The sequence below is a fragment of the Monodon monoceros genome, unplaced genomic scaffold (assembly GCF_005190385.1).
Source record: "Monodon monoceros isolate NGI ecotype Baffin Bay Population unplaced genomic scaffold, NGI_Narwhal_1 Super_Scaffold_11, whole genome shotgun sequence".
In the NCBI taxonomy this organism is placed as follows: domain Eukaryota; kingdom Metazoa; phylum Chordata; class Mammalia; order Artiodactyla; family Monodontidae; genus Monodon; species Monodon monoceros.
In genome coordinates, this window is record NW_021703767.1 from 78,788,920 (window position 1) to 78,810,601 (window position 21,682).

The 21,682-nt window shown below is 38.6% G+C and overlaps 1 protein-coding gene across 8 annotated transcripts in view; it reads right to left on the reverse strand.

Moving 5' to 3' along the window:
- The window catches only part of LPP (LIM domain containing preferred translocation partner in lipoma), a 682,060-nt gene that overhangs the window by 137,348 nt on the left and 523,030 nt on the right, over window positions 1-21,682 (reverse strand). The window lies entirely within an intron of this gene.

The following is a 21,682-nucleotide window of genomic DNA, read 5'->3' on the forward strand; positions in this document are numbered from 1 at the left end:
CAAATCAAGCCTTGGTAAATTTAAGAAAACTGAAATCGTATCAAGTATCTTTTCTGACCACAATGCTATGAGACTAGATATCAATTACAGGAAAAAATCTGTAAAAAATACAAATACATGGAGGCTAAACAATACACTACTTAATAACCAAGAGATCAGTGAAGAAATCAAAGAGGAAATCAAAAAATACCTAGAAACAAATGACAATGAAAACACGATGACCCAAAACCTATGGGATGCAGCAAAAGCAGTTCTAAGAGGGAAGTTTATAGCAATACAATCCTACTTTAAGCAACAAGCAACATCTCAAATAAACAACCTAACTTTACACCTAAAGCAATTAGAGAGAGAAGAAGAACAACAACAACAAAAGCCCAAAGTTAGCAGAAGGAAAGAAATCATAAAGATCAGAAATAAATGAAAAAGAAATGAAGGAAACGACAGCAAAGATCAATAAAACTAAAAGCTGGTTCTTTGAGAAGATAAACAAAATTGAGAAACCATTAGCCAGACTCATCAAGAAAGAAAGGGAGAAGACTCAAATCAATGGAATTAGAAATGAAAAAGGAGAAGTAACAACTGACACTGCAGAAATACAAAGGATCATGAGAGATTACTACAAGCAACTCTATGCCAATAAAATGGACAACCTGGAAAAAATGGACAAATTCTTAGAAATGCACAACCTGCCGAGACTGAACCAGGAAGAAATAGAAAATATGAACAGACCAATCACAAGCACTGAAATTGAAACTGTGATTAAAAATCTTCCAACAATCAAAAGCCCAGGACCAGATGGTTTCACAGGTGAATTCTATCAAACATTTAGAGAAGAGCTAACACCTATCCTTCTCAAACTCTTCCAGAATATAGCAGAGCGGAGCCTACCTAGGTAGGCCCAATCTAATCTCAGAGGTCTTAAAATCAGAGCGTTCCCAGTTGCGGTCAAAAGAGACTTGACTATGGAGAAATGATCAGTGATGCTATGTTGCAGGCTTTGAAGATGGAAGAAGGGGGCCACAGGTTAAGCAATGTGAGCAACCTCTAGAAGTTGGAAAAGGCAAGGAGGATTCTCTCCTGGAGCCTCCAGAAAAGATTGGAGCCCTGCTAACATGTTGAATTTAGCCCACTGAGACTCATGTTAAACTTGTGACCTACAGAACTGTAAGATAATAAATGCGTATTGTTTTAAGTCCCTATGTTTTTGGTAATTTGTTATAGGAGCAATAGAAAATGAATACAGGCCTCATAAACTAGTTCTGACACAATCCTTTATAGTTGATAAAATACCCTTTCATGTCACATCAAACCAATTTGAGAATGAAGAAGGGAGGAGAAGCCCTCATGTTCTGCTTACCCATGCCCTACCTTCTTCCCCTTGTGAAAGATGATTTGAACTAAGGTTTCTATGATAAATCCAATCATACTTCCTTACCAAATTCCTGAAATATTCTTTTCTTATTGTTTCTACATTTACAAATGAGTACCAAGATATCTGTTACCTTAGGATAACTCACTCAATCCATAACTACCAAAAACTTTGCAAATAAATGATACAAAAAAAAGTGAGGTTTCCATTTTTATAATGAATTTATAATAACGGAAAGAACCAAGTTTTAACCTGGGCACTGCTACTTGGTGACTGTGGCTTGGACTACTACTTCTCTCTGGACATCATTTTCTTTATCAAAAAAAATGACAGAATTAGGAGATGACTTCAAGGTTCTTTCTATGCTAAACACTACATCTATTTTAAATTCTTAAGGAGGAATCCAGACCTTGAAATGTTTTCTGCTTGAAGGCAGGACCAGCACAAATAACACACATGCACATACACACACATAATGATTTTCTGAGGATCTGTGTATTGTTTGAAAGTTGAGAATCATCTTTAAATTTGTAGGTTCATATGATCACTTTTAAAATCTGCTGGTCCTCCATCAGTTGAAGCTGGTGAATGATTCACATAGCAGTACCCAGCGGCAGTATCGCTGATGTGCAAAAAGCAGAATACACACAAAACACACCAAGAACACAGTTTCCTCGACTTGCATTTTTGCATATCTAGGCACTTCCTGTTTTGAACTGAGTAAAGAGATAGCCATTTCTTTTTTCTCACTCCACAAGTCACTTAAATCTGTTCTCATGAAATCTCCAGCTTCATTATCCCTTGTGAACTGGCTCTATAAAGTTATCTAGGCCACTAGTAGTGTTACATGGCAATAGAAGTGGCTATCCCCTCAATTTTTTACAAATCACTAATCTGATATTGCCCTCTGTTTAACAATAGTCAACAATTTCCCATTTTTCCACAAAAAAGATACAAAAGTTCCCTTCTATGACATCACACCTGATCTTTCACCACTGCACCTCAGGTTCTCTATACTCCCATGTCCCAAGACTTCCCTCAATTCAATTTTGCTTTAGTCCTAGGGAGCTTCTGATATGAAGTCTGTAATGCTTCCTGTTCCCCTGTACATCCTGCTTTCCTACCTCTATTCTTTTGAACATGCTATTTTTTCCTCTCCTTTTCTACTTGGAAAAATTCTGTTCCTCCTTGAAGACTTGGCTCAGGTATCACCCAGTAATCTCCACACTCACCCACAGACCTCCAGACATTCTCATAGCCACATGCGCAAAGCTCCTTCATAACATTTATCACATGGTAAAAGGATTATTATATATTTTTGACTCTTTAACCTCTAGTAGTCTACCAATCTCTTGGGAGCAGAGATTTCTGAATTTAATTATTTATAGCACATTCCCCCCCCACCCCAGAAAAGATTTATAACAACTCTTGGTTCAACCCACCTAGGTCAGCGATGGACATATGGTAGGCTCTCAATAAATATCTACTTAACAAACAAGCCAAATAACCTTAGAATCTACTGTGTCATTACTAGATATACTGATTCACTAGAGAAGAAAGATCACAGAAAATCTAGGAGATAATTCTCCTTCTGAGTTTTGTCATCTCTGCTATTTATTCTGTTATCAAAGGAACAGAAATTGAAAACAGACACAAAAAAAGCTATGCAACCCACAAACCTACTATTATGAAAATGTGCATTCCATATTGATGACCTGTTACTTTACTAAACCAAGTGAATAGGTGGAGAACAGCATAATATAGCAAACTCATCCTCTCTTGACCAACTGATTTGTTATGGGAACTTGGGCAAAGTAATCACTCCCTTTGTTTTGCCTTATATTCCTCTAGAACTATCAAGGAGGGCATAGTGCATTCCACAAAGGCAGTTTTGAGGAATAAACAGGAAAACTGCCTAATACCGAAAGTCAGAGGGCCCAGGTTCTACAGGTAGATGTGAAATAAATGAGCTGTGATCTTGGGGAAGTTACTGTCAGTCTCTGATTCTCAATTTTCACTACATGAAAATTTATCAGTAATTCTCAAGCCACCCCCCCTTTTTTTTCTTTCCACCACCTGGGGACTATGGCACACTCCATCAGCTACATTTTCTCAGAGTAATAGCATTTTCTCAGTGGAGGTGGGCCTAAGATTATGTCAGAATCACAATGTATGTACAAGGTAGGTGTGTGTGGGTGTGTAGGTTTAGTGATAAAGTTCCCTCAGGTGATTCTTAGTCTTCAAGTTGAGAACCAGGAAACTCCCTCCAGATCCTGCCAGCAAAAACCACCTATGATTTTGTAATTTTATGAATGAACAGTATGAATGGCACAGAAAGGACAACAGTGTAAAATGCAGACTGCCTGCAGCATAAGTAACTACTTAAGAAAAAGTATCATCATTAAAAAGTCATGTGCTGAACAAACAACAATGGACTGGTTTATGAAAATTTAGTCTGTGCCTCTTACTATCTTATTTGTGTGACCTTGGACAAGGTACTGAACTGCCTTTGGACTGAATGTTCTCATCTGTAAAATCCAGATACAAATGCCTCCCTGCAATGGGATTAAGTATGATCAACTATGTGAAACATTCAAGCATGGTGCTTGGAACATAGTCAGTACTTATTAAATGGCTGTCAACAGTTATGAGGCCAATCTGTGCTAGATGTACATAAATGGATCCCGACGTATTCTTGTCTTTAAAGGCTAGGGTTCCATTTCTGGTTTAGAATCTCATATAACTCAGTTCTAGAATGAACTGTCTAGAACTAATGTGAAGGAACTGAATATCAAAGTTATTTTAATGTGTTCTATATTTACTCAGTGACCCAAAGGAGCTTGTTAATATTTTACTATGTTAACTGGAAATTCCAGAAGATCTTATGTGTGGCCATCATCGCAGACTGGCTTCAAGTTTATACCCAAACACACAAAGTCTAAATAAGCTGTATCATAATGTCCTAATACCCTTAGTATTGTAATAATATAGTGAACATTTTTCTGAACAGTAACTGTGTGTCAGGCACTGCTGTGAGTAATTTACATGTATTAATATTAACTTTAATCCTCAAAAACACTCTCATAAATACTATTATAACACCCCTATTTTGCAAATGAGGAAACTGATGCAGAGAGGTAAAAATTCCTTAAGGCCACTGAGGCAAAGGGGAAATTCAAACCCAGAAGCCGGATCCCAGAACCCAAGCTTTGGGCCTGTCTGGTACAGTGGATAATGGTAGGAGTTCTCGATGAACTGCTAGGAAACCTAAATTCTAGACCTACCTGGGTGTCCTCAAATAAGCTATTTTCTTTCTCTGTCTAAACTAAAAGATTTGGATTAAATCCAAGGTTCTCTAGCATTAAAATATCAGAATTATTATCCTGGTTCAAATATTATCTCTCTCCTTTCTGTGAAATTCTAATTCATACTATCCAGCATTTTGAATGACAAGGATTAGTGTCTGAGGGAGCCTCCATTTTTTTACTTTAAAAAAATATATATTTACTTTTTTTTTTTTTTTTGTGGTATGCGGGCCTCTCACTGTTGTGGCCTCTCCCGCTGCGGAGCACAGGCTCCGGACGCGCAGGCTCAGCGGCCATGGCTCACGGGCCCAGCCGCTCCGCGGCATGTGGGATCTTCCCAGGCCGGGGCACGAACCCGTGTCCCCTGCATCGGCAGGCGGACTCTCAACCACTGCGCCACCAGGGAAGCCCTATATTTACTTTTTCAGCTGCTGTTTTCTTTTGTTTTTCTTGGCATGTGTTATGTTGACAACACAAACCATTGAGTCTACATTTCTGTATTTGTAAATGTTTATGTTGCTATTTATTTCCTTTGTTTAGGAGAAATAACAATTTATAAAACACAAATGAAAAGGAAACAAAATTAGGCAGACCAGGTTTCACCAGCAAGAGGAACCTCACAACTACATTTGTCTCATTTTTACTGTGTTACTTCCATCCCAACCGCCAGTGTTGCATTCACTGTCCCCCTTCTTCTGCTCAATTTTTCTCTACAGGATACATCACCATCTGACATAGGATGTATTTGACTTATTTATGTGTTGTCTTTCCTTACTAAAATGGAAGCCCATAACAGAGGCTTTATGTCTGTTTTACCCCTGCTTTGTGTCAATGCCTACAACAGTGCCTGCACACAGTAGGTGCTCAATAAGCACCGACAAATAGAGCTACATTGCTTCCGGATAAGGAGGATCTCGGGGGGCTGAAGGCACGTCATTATTGAACTTCTTCTGTTTTCTCACCTCACTTAATGTCATTAGCCACCGAATACAGAAGCTCAGGAATAAGCCTCGACGCATCCCTCTTACTCTCCCCTGAATTGTCACAACATGACTGCCTTGGCTCAGGCTCTGTATTATCCCCATAGGCTGAGGCAAATGACCTTCAGTCTCCCAAATCACCTCCTGTTCAACGCCAGTCTCCCCAGCGGTACCCAGCATGATCTTTAATCAACGTCTATCAGATCATGTTGTTCCCTTGTGTAAATCCTTCATGGATCCTCAGGGCCTTCAGGACAGACTCTAGACTCTTTAGCAGGAAACAAAAACCCCTTTTGATCTGACCACTGATCATCCTTTTAGCCTCATTTCCCCACTACGTTACCCTAGTCATTCTGCACTTTTTGTAATCCTCTCTTGGTCTCTTTGTATCCACTGAATCGTTTGTCTGAAATGCCCTTAAATTCATGGTTTACCTGGGAAATTACACCACATTCAGCCCCGACATCACCTATGCTGGAAAACCTTTCCCCACTTTTCCAATCACACTAAGCCATTCTAACTTTTTTCCTCCCATAAGACTCTTCACCTAACTCCAGTAATACATTTATCATATTGTAATTCAGTTATTTTTAAAACTTCTGTTTCTCTTTTGTAGACTAATGTTTAATGGAAATTAACACAGTGCTTGGCACATAGTAGGCCGTCAACAACTACTGAATAAAGAAATGAACAAATACCATAAATGTCCTATCTAGAAATCCTTATCCTTCTCATTTAAAAGCATGTTTATAAACAAATCAGATCCCAAATCCTTACCGACGAGACAAAGTTTAGAATTTTCCTAGTCTTACCTAAACACATCTTGTGGCCTGTCTAAGGTATCTCTTGACTTTGACAGTAACTGCAGTGCTGAGGCCATTCCTTCCATAGGTATCTTCTTACGTGATCTCCAAATGAAAATCCACCTTGAACCTAATGTATCAGTGAGAATGCTGCTATGACAGACACACGGTGGAAGGTAACCGGATGCACACACCTGATTTGTATTTCCTTGGTCGGCCAGAGGAGAACCAGAGCAATGGTATCCCCACACCACCTGTGACCAGAGAAGTAGAGCAGGGGAGATGCCAGGATAGTAGGATGTGGGGTAGACTGTTCCCAGGATTGCTTTAGAAGCACAAGAGTAGTTTTCTTTAGCATCAGGGTATCACAACAGCTTCCTGAAGACAACACACATCCAAAATTAGGAGTGGGAACTAAGTCGAAGAATCAGTTAATCAGTGTCTGGCTTCCTGAACCATCTTAATGAAATAAAATGCCAAAATTCACAGATACGTTGACACTCCTGCTGACAGCCTAAAATAGCATCAACTTCCGACTGAGTGAGCCAATTGCTAGCTAGTGCATAGAACTCTTCTACCTGATGATATGTCAATAGGGTGACCTTATTTTCAAGATAAGTTCCCTTCTCCTTGCTGTCTCTCATTTCTGCTTTGACAGTGAGTGAGACTGCACTTGGCTTTTTCTAAGGCTCACTAGATTAGAAGATGCCACTGCAGATGGATTGCTGAAAGTTAAAAGTAACTATTTCCACGTGTGAAAGAAAGCTTCACTGGATTGGGATGAAGCATTGGGAGAAGGGACTTTCTGGATTTAGATAATGTTAAAATCACAAGAACCAGGTTTCAATTTCAAGAGGGAACAGAGGAATAGAAATGTATATTTCAAGTGCTAACAAAAATAGTTTTACATTCAGCACTTGTCTTACATTGTCTGGAGTAAGTAGCACACATGGGCACTATTATCCTTGTAGTGGAGCCAAGACGGTATCCCTGAGGACATCTGGTAGACTGCAAACAGAATGATGGCATGCAGGGATTTCTATCTGCTGCCTGGCCAGTTGTGGGACTCTTCAATCAGAGGAAATCAAATCATACTAAAAAAAGTCCCCCAGGAGAAGCAGAGGGAGAAATAGAATGGAATTTGGCAGAAAAGCCATATGATGAGCACAGGCTTTGTGGCCCAATCTTCTGCCAGGCCTAGTTAGCTGCCCTTCTGCAAGGTATAGTCACTGACAAAGTACATACAGTGGTTAGGAGGCAGACTCTGGGTTCAAATTACAACTCCAATAATTACTAGACCCTGGGCAAATTATTTACCTTCTTTTTGGTTCAGTTTTCTCATCTGGAAAAGAACAATGCCTACACCTCACAGGGTTATAGTCAAGAAATATGTATAATGCCTACAAAACTTGTAGTACATAGTAAGTGCTCAGTGCGTGCTAGTCTAATTGTCAACAGAACCATTAGTGGGGATATTTAGAATCAAGTCAGACTACAGAAACTCTACTGCAAGCAAAAGTCTTGATGGAGGGGCACAGAGAGATTTAAGAACTCATCTAGCTCTATCTCCTTGTGGTGATCTTCGGGGGAAGAGCAAGATAAGGAAGAGGTGGTCTTTCTTCACAATGGTCTTACAGTAAGGTAGAAGGTATAGACATATAAACATATATTATGTATATTACATAGTATATATAACATATATACACATGTGTGTATGTATATAGAGATGAGAAATAAAGGCCATAAGAATTATGAATAAAATACAACAGTAACAAAAATTTAAATGAAATTAACGCTCACTTAGAAATTGGAGACTATATCCTAGGGTAGGTTACAGTGCCTCTCTATCTGTGCCAAACCCTTTTTTAAAAAAGCTACATTTCCAAGTAAGGTAGATTATACATCTGAATCCTGGACTCCAGCAGGACAAAGTCTTCATTTTTCTTTAATCATTCATATCAATAACCCAAGTAAGTTAAATTCAAGGAAGCAGCAATTCTATCCCGGCCAAGTTTCTGTTATTTTGCTGTCTCCCTGCTCCCTACTGATCTGACAAGGGAAACTGGGATCAGATGTGGTCCAAGCTTGTCCCATCTCTGATTGGCCTCTAATTGTTCAGTAGAGATCACAGGTACATTTCTGAATGTTTTGGACAACTTCTGATGAGTCCCAAACTCTTCTGATCGGAATGCTTTAAACAAAGCAGGAAAAAAAAATCAGCAAAGAAAAAATTAACCATGTTTTCTACTACCTGAAATTCTTAGCCTAGTAGTAATACACTCTTTGTTCTGTGGAAAAACACTCTATATTGATTCTGCTGACACTGACAGTAAAGCTGTGTGGTGGCTGGCTTTATTTTAATTTATTTTTTCTTCACATCTCAGATAAGAAAGTGGGTTATGATTCATCCTGCACAATCTGAGTCAAAATTCATTTTTGTCTCCTTTCAATTTGTTCTTCTTCATTCCACATTAAAAAGCAAGAGTAGTTTGCTCAGCAAATGAGAACGCTGTGGTATGTCTGCGTGTTGCTTTCTCACACACACAATGACTGAAAAACATTTTTTGTAATGATATTCCAATAACGAGAGAACATCATAAGAAAATTCAAAGTGTTAATTTAAATAGAGATAAACAGTGACATTAAAAATTCAGAGCGGCTGATTGTCACACACGAATCACAAGCGGCATAAATCAAGCTAGATGCTGCACTGGGAAGCAATACTGACATCTCTTAAATTTTTGATTTGTTATGGCTTAGAATACATTTTCACATCTATTTCTTTAACCTGGTCCTCACAATAGTTATATAAAATAGATAGGATAACCTTTATTAATAGGTGAAATAACTGAAATTCAAAAAGCTTAAGAGGTTATATAAAGTTGCTTAAAGGACATGTAATTTAATCCAGAAAACCTACATGAAGAATTTGGTTCCATCTCTTAACTGGTCCTTGTTTAAGCTGATTTCTCTCCAATCCTAAAACTGTTTAAAAAAATGTTTTCAAATAGTGCATAATATGTTCTAAAGCACATCGCAAATGTCAAATGTCACCAATGTCACGCAGAGAAGATACTTGGACTTCCTGACTCCAAGTCCAGTTTTGGTGTCACTATGCCATGTAACAAAAGATGAATTATTTATTTTTATGACAATGCTATATTATACACTGAAGACCATGATCACATTCATGGTTACTAATATTAATACTATTGATGTATACAAAGTATCATTAGTGAACAACATATTAAACCAGGAAGATCCTTAAACAGTGATGCTAGAATATCCAACTCAGTACACAGTGTTCCTTATGTTCTACAATCTTAGCTTATGTTTGTTAACTGACATTTAAAGCTACTTCAAATGATGTGAACCTTCTCGTATATCTTAGGAAATGAGGAACAATACTGAGCAGAGTATAAAACAGTCTAGGAAATATAATTCTTGGGTTTCTTTTCCAATTCTTCTGAAGCAAGCAATGTTGTAATTCTACATAGGGCAGCTATTTTCCTACCCGCTTATGTTTTAATGGTGTATAGAGGACAATATACGAAAAGTATTTGAGGTAAGTAAATTAAAAGGCCAAAGGATCCCAAGAGATCATGAAGTCTATGAGAGATGAGGTCCGTGGAAAAGGGGCTGGCCTAATATGTCACAGCAAGATTGTGGGACAGTGACTGGCCCAGAATCTGGCCTCTGGTTACTTGATACCTGGCTCTTTACACCACTACATGGCCTCTCATGATAACATGATGATGCTGGGTATAAAAAAAAAATTTTTTTTAGTAAAACTTAACTCAATGGGTAACCTTTGACATCATTTCACCATAATATTCCATCAATTTATCTTCTGGTTGAGTTATACACACATTTCTCAGTATTTTGAACATTGGAGGGTTCATGGATGAACATTTTAAATTTAATTATGGTATCTAGTTTCATGCCTTTTAGGGGAAAAAAAGCAACAAGTACTTTAATCCATAAAATCAAATTATGGATATTATTGACATGAATGAAGATAAAATAGGTTAAAAAATAAATGAATTGATTTGAACAAAAATGTTAGGCAAATAATAGTACAGATGGTTTGCATATGTGGTGAAAATTACGAAGGTGGCCTCCAATGACCAAAGAATGGGAAGCTTTCAAGCTGGAAGACTTATAGCCAGCTCTCTAACTGTGCCATGGTCCTAGGGCTGAATGGTGTGTGTGTGTGTGTGTGTGTGTGTGTGTGTGTGTGTGTGAATGTGTCTGTGAGTGTTGTGAGTGTGTGGAGAGCGAGACAGTAGATGTTAGTAACTGTTTTCAATTACCTCCTGCCTACTGTATCATCTTAGCCTCCTTCAACAAGTCACTCCTGCACAGTGTTTCTGTTCCTTCTTGTTGAATTTTAACAAATGATGTTCATTTCCACGTAGGAGTGGAGCCAGGTCCAGGACTGATATAAATTGAAATTTTGATAGTCAGAGAACCAAACGGGGACTGAGATCAGAACTGTGCAGTGCTGTAATGAAACTGGGAGAATTTAATGTAACATGACTGGCATCAGAGTGAGAATTAGGAAGAAAATCAGGATAAGGTCATTAATTTGGACCTGCTTGTGGGATTTCCCAGTTTATCGGCCTTGGATATTTTCCGCTCGCTTTTCTCTTAAAGCATTCAATTGTCTTTGCTGAGAACTCTGTCCACAAATAGTGCTTCACCAATAGGTCTCTCTATTCCCCAGCAATAGGTGGACTCCTCTGGCATTTTATCTGGCACAGGTCAGCTGGCAATAGTGGCAAAAACCCCTGAACCTGGATGAAAAAGAGTGTATTTTCCACTTCCAGTCATGAAATCTGTTTTCCATCAAAGCCCTTGGTGCTAGAGGATTGAACAAATGCTTTCTCTCCTTGGTCATTATGTTACCTTATTTCTTTTCTCTCCCATAGCACACACTTCAGTGATTGGTGTATAGCAAGCACTCAATAAATATTTGAAGATGAGTGAATCCGTTCAATTGAAAGTACAACAGATGCCTACCAAGTAGAACTCTGCAGATGTTCAAACAATGGCTTTGCTGACAGTCAATTAATTATGCCTTCTGACAATTCTAATGTCACTTCAAAGTCTGGAAGGAGATGATTATCTGGTTTTAGAGAAAGTTGTGGGGAAAGTTCAGGTTGGGGGAAAGGAGCGTGGTTTGAAAAGGAAAGGGAGTTGAGTTCACAGTTATCTGTATTTGTGTGTTTAAGATCAGAAAATGCATAATTAGCACTTGTAGGTTCGGGTCTCAGCTCTGCATGTCTCAGTACACAACCACAGACAACCTACAAGTTGAAACTTTCTTTTGCCATACACATTGTGTGCCCCGCCAGCTCTTTCTCTCTCAGGACATCAAGCTTATTTCCACAGTTATTAGGTAAAGGATGTTTGATTATAAAGTAAAAATCTCTTTTATACTTTTTTTTTTCATTCTTTGATAAAGAGAAGGGTGATCCCAATGAAACAGAATGAGTGAGTATCTGCTGTATGTATGAAACACCAATCCTGGGTGAGTCTTCCCAGCCTTGAAGGGGTGGTAATATAAGAGAATGATCTTTTATAACTGGTTGCTAGGGAAAAAACATGTAAACATGGAGAAAGGATGTTTTTTTTTTCAGTGTGATGCCCTGCCCATCTGACCCAATTAGATTAGAACAGAAGAAAATTGAGGAGGTAAGAGATTGTCTTGGGAACCAAGGACCACAAAGGAATCCCAGAGGGGAGAAAATGTGATTTAGAACTTAAAAAAGAAAATCCTAACTAGGTAACCTATCTATTGATGAATTTCAATCTTTAATTTTTCAAAGAAAACACATGGAAAAGAGATCAAGTCCAAGGGTATCAACCTAATTTTGACTGAAGTTCAATGATCGTAGCAACCATGTGTTGTTCTACCTTCAACATTCTCTAGTGCCTTTAAGTGATTTAAAAAAGGAATGAGAAAGTCTGAGTTACAATCCATGGCTCTGTCACTAATTAGTCTGTGAACATAGAAAACTCCCTTATTTTCACAATATCTAAAAATGAGAGGATTTTCCTACATAGTCTTTTTTTTTTTTTGCAGTATGTGGGCCTCCCACTGTTGTGGCCTCTCCTGCTGCAGAGCACAGGCTCCGGACGCACAGGCCGAGCGGCCATGGCTCACGGGCCCAGCTGCTCCATGGCATGCGAGATCTTCCCGGACCGGGGCACAAACCCGTGTCCCCTGCATCGGCAGGCGGACTCTCAACCACTGCGCCACCAGGGAAGCCCTCCTAGATAGTCTTTAAGATTCCCTCTAGCTGTAACATTTTAAGGTTCCATAAGGTGTTAAATAAATGAAGCATTTTCCCTCTGTGGTTTATACCATGTCCTGCCACAAGGAGTATGGAATGTCTGCTCACAATTTTTATTCATGGGTTTATTAATTAATTAAACATTAAATATCTCCTATGTGCCAGGCATTGATCTAGGACCAAAGATGGGGACACAGCAGTGCACTAAACAAAAACTACCTTCAATCAGACTTATATACTAGTGAGGTAAATGATAAATACTACAAGTAAGTAACTTGATGAGTATGAGAAAAGAGGATATTGGCAATCTCTTCAGTTCATTTATATTTGAAAATCAAGGAGATAAGGACAGTATATGTACAAAGGTTCTAACAAGTTTTTATCATTTTATTTTATCATTTTTAAGGGCAATGTGTTCTTAACTCAAATTTGAATAAGGTGTCACCACGTCTGGGTTCACAAAAATAGCAGGCCCAACCCACTCCCTCACCTTTGTGAACAGCCCTGCCATTCCTCTTCTTACCATCAGAGACTAATTTCTATTCTTTGTTCAGAAAGGAAATTTTGGCCATAGAGTTCAAATCACTCCCAGCTGTATGACCTCGAACGAGTCATTTGGGCTTTAGTTTTCTGGAACATGAAAGGTTGTCCTAGATAGTTTCTAAGATTAAATTATTCTTTATGATACTACAAGTCTAGGTTTCCAAATCGATGCTTAAAAACACACTATGTAGCCAAATTAATTAAAAATTAATGTGTGCTAAGATAGAACACATAAAATGCTTAGGATTATTATTTATTTAGTGCTGTGACCATATACTGCCCCAAGCAAACATTTTACCAGAAATCACTATCACAAAAGGAAATACATCAAATATGTCTCATTAATAGAAAACATTCTATTCCCATGACCCACAGAGACCTTAAACAAAAAGCTAGAGAGAAACAAAACCAAGAAATCAATTTCTTTCCCAAATCAATACCACCTTTTCTCTAAACCACTTATTTTCTACTTATTCTTCCATTGTGGTTTTGGGGTTTTTAATTAATTAGGTTATTTTTCTGTGAAAGATCCTTACGGTTTCGGGTTCCATCTGTACTAAAGGCAGCTCCCACTTGGAATCACTTTCTAGTTTGTAATTGACAGGAGCACTTTGGAAACCATTTCCTTGACACAAAATAATAAAAACAATGAAATACAAATTACTTAGCACTTGCCAGTTGAAACCCTCTAAAAACTTTTCAAAGCAATCATTGTTCCTCGTACCGACGAAGCAGCTAAAACACAGAGTATGTTCACTGATTTATCTCATAGTCTATGACCAATCCAGCAACATGGTGCTAAGAGAGCATGATGGAGTGGAAAGAGAACAGGATCTGGGATCAGTAGGCCTGGGCCCCTGTGTAATTCTGATGCTAATGGGATCTATGAGTAGCAGGGGTGGCAGAGGGCTCTGAGGAATGGGGAGTCCCTTAATCACACAGATCCCGTTTCTTCATATGCCAAATGGAAATAAACACACTGTCCGCTTTGCAGGGCTGCTGTCTAGTTTAAATTAAATTACATAACAAGTATAAAAGTGCTTTACAAAGCACTATATAAATGTTAGCTGTAATCATGTAATAATAATGATAAGCTGGGGTTAGCACTAGACGTTAGATGCAAGAGCTTGATTCCCACGCAAGTTGAGATGCCTAAGTCACTGAACATCAGAGTTGGACCAAGTATTTTTGAAATCTAATCTCACAGTCCATTGAATGCTTGAGTACCTTTCACCACTTCCCCAACAAGGGGTTACTGGGCTTGGGCCTACGCTCTTCCAAGAAATTTCTTCTGTCTGTTAAACATGTTAATTCATTATACCGAATGTAAATTTGCCAGCTTCCCCTCACTTGCCTTTGTAGCTAACTTTGGAATAACACATATTAAGTCTAGTACCTTTTCGACATGGCAGTTCTCCAATAGCTTTCAGGGTTCCAGGCTTTCTTTTCTCCACTCCTTCAACTGTAGCTCAAATAGTGGTTTCCAGTTTCCTAAGCCTCTTAGTCCAAGTCCTCTAGACATGTTCACTTATCCTTTGGTCTTACTAAAATAGAAAAGAAATAAACCATCTTCCCCATTGTCTGGGGCACTCTGCTTCTACTCACGAACATCCTTTGGACCTCCATCTTGCTCTCAATTGAGAAGATACATAGTACCAAGTATGGTGAGGTCGTTTTATCAGTAAATTTCTCGTAGCACATTCCCCTCCATGCCTTTCTTCTCTTAGGGCTTGAAACATGCTGGGCCCCCACTGCCTCATATCTTCCACCCTGTCCACCTGTCCTTTGAAGCAATAAAGCCTACTTCCCCTAGAACCAACTCCTGGCTTTATGCAAAAACTCTCAATATGCCTCACTAACAATGCTCAAGAGATAAACAAAAAAATTCTTAGATAAATGCCAAGTTCTGTGAAGAGAATTTACCTAGTGCTGTTCTAAAGGCATAGGGATTCTTCAAATGGCTCACTAAACAATATTAAGACTCACACACTTCAGGTTTTTTTCGGAAGAAGGAATAAGACAACACCGTGTAAACACTGCCAAGATAATTACAGCTTCCTGCTTAAAAATAAGCTGGTAGATATTTTTAGTCCATCCTCAGATATATTACATTGTTCATTTCCAGAGATACTGTATTCCAAGATTGTTGCCTTCTGCCTTAGGGTCTGTACAGCCAGAACACCATTATTTTGGAGAGAATCATGCCATGGCCACAGACTGAGACATGGTTCTCACCTACAAAACATGCTTTCTCTTTCAAAATGAATGAAAACACAAAACTTAGAGGCTCTGGGTATACCAACCAACATGGAGAACACTTGCATAAATTCACAGACATGACTCAGGGATATCTAGAGACAAACTCAACTTTCCTTTACATTTCTCCCTCAAAACTATCTGAAAAATATAAGCTCCAAATGCTGGCCACTAGCCCTGTAAGCTCCCTAATTTTCTGGCAACGAAAACTTTCTCCCCCATTAATTTTAATAGCTAATTTTAAAATCCTCCCTCTCCTATTTTAAGATCTGAACTTTACCCTAAATTATAGTAATTTATAGTTCATCACCCCTTGTTCTTTCTATGTATCGACCCCTGGCACTGAGAATCTCCTCTAGTAGAAACATAGTTTTCTAGTTGCCCAGGGAAACAGGTTGCTCCAAGATACAAGCACTTGAACCAAGGCCTGTAGCCTTGCAAATGATGTGAACTAAAGATCTACTGCCTGGTTAACTGAATTAGATGAGAATTTCTCCTTACCTTCAACTTTCTTCTATATTTCCTCTCTTCCCCCTATAGCACAGCATTCTAGGCCCACTCAAGTACACCCTTGCTAATGGAAAGACACTTAAGAATCTGCTACAGCCAAAATTCAAGTCCAAGTAGATGAAAAATGTTCAGAACATGAGAGGCTATCTTCCCTTCAAAGATCTGGACTTATCATACTGCTCTACTATGATTCATCTGCTATGGCATTTAGCTAATACTGTAATGCAACAGATACAATTTTTGATGAAGATGTAAAAGGAAGGGCATGGAAGCACTAAAACTAGCACATTTTCAGAAGAAATCATTAAAAAAAAATCAGCTGAGACTCAATTGAATGTTCCAGCTTGTAATATTTTATCAAGAAATGACTTGAGGAAACAATCACTATAGCTCTTAGTGATTTTTAGTGATTTGCTTTCCCTTAAGGTCAACAGTCAGCTAACATGGCTGATACAGAGGTATTAGGTGGGTTATCTCCCTAGAGTATGTATCTGAGCCATGGCAAAAAGCCTATGCTTAGTGTCACATCAGTTAATTCAGGAGTTAAAGATAGTCAAAGTATATTGCCAGTGACACTGAAGTCTGGGCTACAGACGCCCTCAGAACAGTTGGTCTCTTACTTAAAGATCATGACTTCAGGAGGTAAAGGATGACATGAGGCAGGAATAGCCACCTACAGGAACAGCTTATGCCTTTTTGTAACGGTAATGAATCAGAATGGACTTGCGATCTGAAGAATAAGTCGAAATCCTAAAACTTATAGCTGTGTGACTTGAACAACTCATTGAATCTCTCTGAATCTCTGTTTCCTCATCAGAGAAATGAAAACTTCATGGCCAGTTATATGAGTCAGACCATGACTGGGAGTGGGCTTTTTAAGCTTGTAGAGCTTTAAGTAAATCTAGCTTTCATCATTTCCACCACAATGGTTATCATCTCACCAACAATAGAAAGGGTATGTGTCCAGTAGAAAATAAAGAAACAGATACACAAGAAAGGGAAATTTTAAAACAGTCAAGTTTACAAGATATAGGAATGACTCTCTACTTCTCCTGCCCAAGAAGGGAATGTTAAGATGATTCATTTGTGGGGTTTCCCTGGCGGTCCAATGGTTAGGGCTTGGCGCTTCCACTGCAGGGAGCGCAGGTTCGATCCTTGGTTGGAGAGCTAAGATCCCGTATGCCGTGTGGCACGTACAAAAATAAAAGATAATTCATTTGTGATAGGCTTCAATACTCCCGGGGGGAGAAAGGGTATCCTTTGTAGCTGTGCAGTTATAGTATCTCTCATAGTTATAATCTGAAGCGATTCTGCCCTCCTCATAATATCTCTACATCTATCTATCTTGTTTCAAAATAAGTTGCTGACATAATGACACTTTACCCTAAATACTTCAACATTTTGCTCCTACAAACAAGGATATTATCTTATATAACCACAATGCCATTACCATACCCACAAAATTAACATTGATGTATTATCTAATATATAGTTCATATTTAAATTTCTCTAAACTTGCCCTAAATACTTCATTTTTTTGGTTTTTTTGTGTTTTTTTTTGCGGTACGCAGGCCTCTCACTGTTGTGGCCTCTCCCGTTGCGGAGCACAGGCTCTGGACGCGCAGGCTCAGCGGCCACGGCTCACGGGCCCAGCCGCTCCGCGGCATGTGGGATCTTCCCGGACCGGGGCACGAACCCGTGTCCCCTGCATCGGCAGGCGGACTCTCAACCACTGTGCCACCAGGGAAGCCCCAATACTTTGTTTTTTGATCCAGATTCAATCAAGATGCATGCCTTGCATTTGACTGGCATGTCTTTTTTCATTTTCTTTAATCTTGACATTTTTAAAGAATTCAGGACAATTGTCTTGAAAAATGGCACATCATTTGGATTTGTCTACTTCCTAATGGTTGGATTTCAGGTTAAATATTTCAGCAAGACTATGTTACACAGGTGATGTTGTGTACTTTCTACTACATCATATCAGCTGGCACATGTCAGTTTGTCCCATTTTGGTGATGCTAAGTTTCATCACTTGGATTAAGAAAGTTTCCAAACTCTCTATTTGTGAAGGTATCTTTTCTCCTTTGACTTAAGTCACCTGTGAGATGACATTTTGATATTCCTCCCCTACTTTGAAGCATGCCATAATTATAGTTCTTCAAACAAAGAAAAACTGCTAAGAGTAATGGGAAACTCCATAATGAAAAACAAAACAAAACAAAAATATATTCATGAATTATTCCACTCAAGGAAAAAGAAAATAGGGGCTGCACAGAAAAAAATGAACATGACCACAGGGGAATCTATTCCATTGACACCATTTATTTACATTTTGTTCCCTCTCACTCACTGGTGCAGCTCATAATCTAGTAGGAGATCTTTGACATGAAAGCATTTAATGACCTTCAGCAAATCAGTTATAGTGTCAATGAAAATTCCAGCATTAAATAGGCAAAGTGATAGAAAAAGTGAGGGGGTTGAGTTGGGGCTGGGCATGTTAACACAAGAGTGAAAAGTTCTTTTAAGGTGGTGATTAGCAATGCTATTTCCAGCCCAGAATGGAACTCAGGTAAAATTCTGATAGAGAACAGGAGATGACTCTTCTTCATCTCCCTTGGGTCAGGCCCTTCTGTTGCAAACACATTATTATGTAGCCGTCCTTCTCTCATCTTCAGACTTAACTCTGTCTTCTATGCTCACCTAGTGTCTCAGGCAGACCCAACACAGTGCTGCACCCCTTGCTGCACTGACATTCCTTACATGCCTGCCTCTCTCCTGTCCTTCCCAGAACTTGTGAATCCCCTGAGGGCAGAGACTCTGCTTGGTGTCCCTTGCACACAGCAGCAGGCATGGAAAACATGTTCGGGAAATGTTTAATGTTTGAGTAGAACAACAGTAAACCATAGTTCTGTTAACTCATCCTTTGCTTCGTGCTTTTATCTAGCCAGTGAGAGGTAGAGCTGGCATTCAAACCAAGGCATACTGGCTTTGGAACCCACATTCTTAACCACATTTCATGAAACAGTTCCCATAACCTTTGATCTCAACGTGCAGCATTCATTGTATAAGATAAAGTCCTTAGTCTTTAGGCCATTGGTCCCAGCCTACCTCTCCCACCTTATTTCCCAAAATTTGTTCCTTCCCACATGGGTGCCTCACTCCAATGATTTTATTGCCTATTATGTTAAAATTCTACTCCTCAGAAATGACATCACTTCTCTACTATCATCGCACTTCCAACTCTCTATTACCGTAATTTTAAAAAGGCTATCCACTTCACAAACACTTTTCCATTCCTGCCTCATAATGTTCTCTCTCCTTTCTTCTCAGTTCTCAAAGTACTTTGGCTGAACTTCAAATAAGTTACTTGTCGCTTTCTGCCTTGTGTTAGGATTAAACACCACAACGTTGTACACATCCTCTCTTATATAAGACTATAAGCTCCTTTAAAGGGAAGGCCCACGTCTCCCTAGCTCCACATGTCTCCAACACCTACCTAGCACAGTAGCTGCACATAATAGGCCCTTGGTGGATATCTGCCATATAAAGCAATTTTCCTTACATAATCTTGGCCTCAATTTCTATTTTATTTATTCTATCTACCTAGAAGAGAATGCCCTTCTCTTATTTTCCATCTGTCCAAAGCTGATCTCCTCCATAAGACCCTTCCTAAATGTCCAGAAGTAAACTCTGGAAGTGAAGGGTATGTTTGTTACCTGGGCTGTGGTGACGGCATATAAGCGTAGACATACATCCAAACCCACCTAATTGTATACATTCATTATGTGACTTTGTTTACTTCAATAAAGCTGTGGAAAAAGTTTTAGAAGAAAAAAAAAATGTATAGACCTGGAGTTTGGATTCTAATCCAGTCCTGCAACTTATTAGCTGTTGGTATTGGGCAGATTACTTAACATTTCTGTGCCTTGATTTCCTAATCTGGAAATAATAATAGCATTTACTTCACAGGGTTATATTTTTTTCTGTAAGGATGAAATGAGTTCATTCTTAATGAAGTACATACTGTGTAACAGTGCTGCCATATTGTAAGCACTCAATAAAACTTATCATTATTCCACATTCTCTCTCATGGTTTGTAACACTCATTTGGCAATGATTATTTACCAATTGGTGACATATGTTCTATGTCTGAACTTTAATTTAAACTTCAGTTTAAATCACGTATTATTAATGGCTTTTTAATGGGCATATCTTGTTTTCTTTAGTAAAGCATGGGATAACTGATTACTGAGCATATTCTACATGCCAAGAACTTGGCTAAGTGCTTTCTATAAATATTTCATTCACTACTCACTATAAAAGTATAAACTAGCCATTATTTCCACATTATAGATAAAGCAAAACAAAAGGATGTAGAGAATAAGCCATTTGTTCAAGTTGTCTAAGCTAGTGAGTAGCAGAGCTAGGACAGTTCTTGAAGGCAAAGGTAATATTTAATTGATCTCCCAGAGCGATTAATATATACTCATTAACGCAGTTACTACCTATGTTCAGTGTTTTTTATTGCTATCTATTTTGTTGCTGTGAAAATGGAAGCATATATATTTGGTATGTTAGCTTTTTGTGCTTGGTATACCTTAATACAGAGGCCTTAGTTTTCACTCTTAATAAGCTTTTTTAAAAAGTTACCTTAGGCTCCAATATAAGCCCTTCTCCCATGTCAATGACAAGAGCGTGATAAACTTTTAGTACATTTTAATATAACTAGAGACTTCTTTTAACTATTCTCTATGCATTTGTGCTAATCTCTATCAACTTACATTTAACTTTTAGCTTTATGTACTTCTCTGCATTAATGCTGTTTCTACAGAGAACTTACTATGAAAGAAATGCTAAAGCACATTTGCTTCACACCTATGATTCACCAAGGTGGGAAATGGGATTGAGGCAGTTGAGGAACGGGCCAATATTGCTTAGCTGGTAAAAGGCAGAAAAGGAACCAGAACCAGAACTCTTTATCCCCACTACTGTGCTCTTTTAGCTAAGCTACACTGTCTCCTGCATACAAAGAAATGTCACGTTTTTCATATTTTAACCCAGTCCATTTATGATGTGGCTTTGTGCCCTCAGTTTACCTGTCATTACATATTCCCAAATAGGAAGCAAGTGGGAAGACATGAAAATAGGAAGTATATGAAGAAGTAGAAGTCCCGTGCAATTTTTCCACCTCTATGCCTTTGCTTCCACTGCTCCCCAAATGTAATATCCTCTCTCCAGATGCCTGAAAAGCAGTGCTACTCAGAATGATCTACAGATTCCTATCTGACTAAGACACTCTGCGATGAGACAAGTACAGACACAGACAGTATTTAGAAAATATGATAGCAATTTAATAGAGTAATTTATTCCTGTTAAATCTAATAATGGTAAAACTCATTCTTCCATTTTGTATTCTGTTTATTTCATTTTCTTAGTAACTAATTTTAATTGTACTCTATGGAAATATTGGTCTCCAACAGATTAGGGAGAAAACAGAAAATCTGAAAGGCACTGCTTTGAGTCCAGGTTCAAGAACCACCAATTCTTCTCAAAAGCATTCCCGATGTTCTCGATCAATAGAGCTTTTACATTTTGTAACACTTGACCTAAGCCT